The sequence below is a fragment of the Tupaia chinensis genome, unplaced genomic scaffold (genome assembly GCF_000334495.1).
Source record: "Tupaia chinensis unplaced genomic scaffold, TupChi_1.0 Scaffold000077_1, whole genome shotgun sequence".
Taxonomy (NCBI): domain Eukaryota; kingdom Metazoa; phylum Chordata; class Mammalia; order Scandentia; family Tupaiidae; genus Tupaia; species Tupaia belangeri.
In genome coordinates this window covers 263702-267984 of record NW_006159538.1, presented here as the reverse complement: position 1 = coordinate 267984, position 4283 = coordinate 263702, and the positions used below count along the sequence as shown (strand labels likewise).

At 47.2% G+C, this 4283-nt stretch overlaps 1 protein-coding gene across 2 annotated transcripts in view; it reads left to right on the top strand.

The window, feature by feature from the left end:
* Positions 1 to 3365, top strand: part of MISFA (mitochondrial sheath formation associated) — an 11622-nt gene extending 8257 nt beyond the window's left edge. Inside the window, exons 1-2 of one of the 2 annotated variants that reach the window (XR_003548008.1) lie at positions 2455 to 2691; positions 3243 to 3365. The gene's annotated coding sequence lies outside the window, so the exon portion shown is untranslated. Of the gene's footprint in view, positions 1 to 2454; positions 2692 to 3242 lie in introns of those variants that run through there. The other variant, XM_027768519.1, reaches the window with a different exon arrangement.
* Positions 3366 to 4283: the final 918 nt, after the last annotated feature.

Below are 4283 nucleotides of genomic sequence, written 5' to 3'. Positions count from 1 at the left end.
ACACACACACACATTACATATATATGTATATATGGCCAGCATTTTTAGTTTCATATTTCCTTTATGAGAGAAAGGGCAAAAGAGACAGGCATCAAGAGAATCTTCCTGCTGTGACCCTCCCCGCCAGCCCGCCATCCAGCCCAGGTTGTGGGCATGCCTGCTGTGTTCAGGTAGACCCAGGACATGAACCTGGAGCCTTCCCGTACAGCCTACAGCATCACAGAGCAGTGCCCCCACTGCCTGAGCCACCAGTAGAACAATGACATTTCTGTACTGCAGAAATATACAGCTTTTCATCTGCACTGTGAAGCCCCCAAGACCAATATTTTTCTTTTGCTCCCAAAAGCCTATACCCCTATGGAGACTAGGCATGTTGCAAGCCCGTCTCAACCATTTCTCCCTCCTTTCAGGATTCTGGGCACACATGCCTGGCGTGTTTTCTTCAAGCCCTAGTCCAGGATTTGAACTGGTGGTCAGTCATGTGGGATCCAGTTGCCTTAACCACCATGCCATCAGCTGGCCCCCAAGATCAGCATTTAAAAATATATATTTTTAGAGATTTTTGTCTTAGTGTGCATGCATTCACCAGAGCTAGTGGGAGGAAAAATGAGAAATCACTCCTTCCCCTCCAGGGAAGATGGCCTTGCTGCAATCCCTTCTTCTCCATTCTCCTCCCAGGATCTGGGGCACACACACACATGTGCCCGGCATGGTTTTCAAGCCATCAGGTCTGGGACTTGAACCAGTGTCAGCCATGGGGAGTCCACTGATGTAACTGGCACACCACCTGCTGACCCCAGGACCAGCTTTTTTTTTTTTTTTAAGAGAGATTTTTGCTAAAGGGCATGTGCACTCGCTGGAGAGACAGAGAGACAGAAAGCGAGAAATCCCTGGACCAGCATTTTTAACGTCACTTTTGACAGATCCTGAAACCAGAGTTAACATAGACTTCAGCTCAAGTACTAACTTTACAACTTTCTAGTTTGTGACCTTGGGAAAGTTTTAATTTCTCTGAAACTCAGTTTTTTTCTACGGTTTAAGTTATCTCAGTATTGAGACCAGCAAGTGGCATAACAGTTACATGGCTGGACTCCCACATAGTTGACCATTGTTCAAGTCCCGGCCCCAGTGGTTTAAACCTCACACTGGGCACCATATTTATGTGTGTCCAAAATTCCAAGAGGAAAATGAAGGAGAAGGAATTGCAGTGTGGCCATCTCCCCTGGGGGCGATTTCTTGCTTTCTGTCTCTTTGTCTTTCCAGCAAACATATATGCCCTATAGCAAAAATCTCACTCTCTCTCTCTCAAAAAAGATATCTCAGTATCATACTGTTTTGGTGAAAATTACATTTGGGAATTTGTGCACTTAAAATGGAAAGCTTGGAAGTTGGAAGTTACCATTAAGTAAAATAAAAACAACCAGGCAGAAGAATGAACTGGTCAACATGGTTTACTGGTGACAGTGACCTTGCCTGTTTATCAAAGGCCACGCAAACTAGGCTGTTGATGGAGGTGGGATGTAAGCGTGGATCTTCGGCCTTCACGGGCCGACGCGCCCCCTAGACCAGCCTGCCTCCGGGAAGCATTCACGCAGCATCCCTTTCAGCACACCACCTCCTGGCTTTCCGGCATCACCCTCCATTCCGTTCAGGCTTGGGTTCTTTCCAGAGCTGTTCTCATTGTTCAAGCAACTTGACTCTTACGGGAGCGGGCCATTTGGGAAGCTGTTCCAGAAGGCAGGGCTGTCAAGCTGCAGCCACAGGTATACGAAGAGCAAGTCACGGTGGTTGGTCTCTCTCTTCTGCACATGCCCCAGGACTTCTGTGAGAGCGAAAGCCCAAAGCAGTCAGGCCTTCGTGAGGGTGGGGAGATAGAGAGAACTGTGTATACTTTTCCGCTGAGCCACCCCCCCCAACCCCCCCGTGTGAGCCTGACAGAGCCTCAAGCTATCCGGTGGCTTGGTTTCTCCAATTGTGAACTGAGTGTAAGGGACAGTGACAGTCTTCCTTTCTCGGGGAGATTGTGAGGAGCCTCACCCTCCCGAGTGGGGGGTTAACTATGCTATTTTACAAACCGCAAGTTTTTTTTCTTTGAGCAGTCTTATAGCATGTAGAGTTCATTGCTTATAGCCTAACTAGCCAGTGAATTCTCCACATAATCCAAAGTGTGTTTTGTTTTTTTTGCATAGCATTGTTGTTTGCATCTAAACATTGCACTAAAAAAACAAAACAGTTCAATATTTTACAAGTGACAAGTTAATACAGGTGTGAGACCAGTTAGGTCCTAACAGACAAGGGCCTTTTGGATCAGTTTTCATCAGTCCCATGGCACCTGGTTGCTGGCCACTTCTCTCACAGCTGCCCACGCTGACTGGACCCCTAAGGTCACAGGGGCTGATGTCACAATTGGTGTCTGAGCTCTGCAAAAGGCCATGGGGAGCCACTGCAGCTCAGACTAGACCACGGAGGCTTTCAGCCAGGAACTGCCATGCTGGGCCCTCCTCCATCTGGTCTCTAATGAAGAAGCCCAGTTCCTAGGACTCAGAGACTAGAACCCCACGCCTTCCAGAACCACCCATCTCCGTCTGTGCACACCGCCTGACAAGCAAGCAGCCCACAATGATCGTTGTCTTGTGGATGCTTCTCATTGCAGGAACGATGTGGAAGGGATATAAGTATCCCCCAGGAGGGGTGAGTACACCTTCAACTTGGTTCACTCCGCCTGCCTTGAAATGTGTTGTTCTCCCCAGAGAAACAAACTAGATTTGAAAATCCGACCCTAACTTCAGGAACTTTTTACCACTCTAAAACAGTTATCATGTCTTAGTTACATCTGCTGTTATTATTCGTAAGAGTTGGGAGAGTGACCTATTCTTCTTCAGTTTGGAGGGAAAGAACATTTCAAGCCCAGACTCAAAGCTGACTTGGGCGTAGTCTGTGGTGCTAACTGCATGTTTTATATGCTCAGCCTTTGGTACCATTTCCTGTCAGCCCACTTCAGCAACCTCAAACTCATCCCTTCCTCCAGTCAACGCATCTATGCAAGGCTCCTGGTGGGAGGTGTCTTTTTTCTCTATCATCAACCCTCATGCTGCTAAGCCCTGTGGCATGAGGATCACAGGCATTAGGTCAGACGACACTGGTCATAGCCATCCCTGCCAGCCCTTGGCAAAGAGGGCAAATGCCTTGGCTTTACACCCTGGAAACCATCAGCCCCCCCTGACATGCTTTTCTCCCCCCAGACCCCAGTGGAGATAAGCAAGGACGATCCTGGTGAAGTAATGCAGCTTTGAAGCTCACCCGACCAGCTTTACAGTTCCTGATGTTGGTTTCGCATAAAGTAAATTGCACATTATTTTGTCATATTTTATGTAAAAGTTATCACATTTTTAAAGATGAAGGCTTGGTATTCTGTTAGCTTGTAACAGGGAGATGGAGGAGGTGGAGGTAGTCGGGATGGATGGGAGATGACTGTATCCCTTCTGTTAGTCTCTAAGTCTGGCATTAATAGTTAAGATCCCTAGTGCCACCTGTCCCCTGTCCTGTGTCCCCAAGGACAGGAATTCACCAGAGCTCTTTATAGTTCACAAGTAATACCTTTAACAGGTGCCAGGATCCAGATGGGAAAAAAATACGTTGTCAGGAAAGTCATGATGTATTTTTCTGTGGCATGAGGATCACAGGCATTAGGTCAGACGACACTGGTCATAGCCATCCCTGCCAGCCCTTGGCAAAGAGGGCAAATGCCTTGGCTTTACACCCTGGAAACCATCAGCCCCCCCTGACATGCTTTTCTCCCCCCAGACCCCAGTGGAGATAAGCAAGGACGATCCTGGTGAAGTAATGCAGCTTTGAAGCTCACCCGACCAGCTTTACAGTTCCTGATGTTGGTTTCGCATAAAGTAAATTGCACATTATTTTGTCATATTTTATGTAAAAGTTATCACATTTTTAAAGATGAAGGCTTGGTATTCTGTTAGCTTGTAACAGGGAGATGGAGGAGGTGGAGGTAGTCGGGATGGATGGGAGATGACTGTATCCCTTCTGTTAGTCTCTAAGTCTGGCATTAATAGTTAAGATCCCTAGTGCCACCTGTCCCCTGTCCTGTGTCCCCAAGGACAGGAATTCACCAGAGCTCTTTATAGTTCACAAGTAATACCTTTAACAGGTGCCAGGATCCAGATGGGAAAAAAATACGTTGTCAGGAAAGTCATGATGTATTTTTCTGTTTTCCTATGCAAAAATGTGTCCTGACTTTCCACACAACCCACTACTACCAAAGG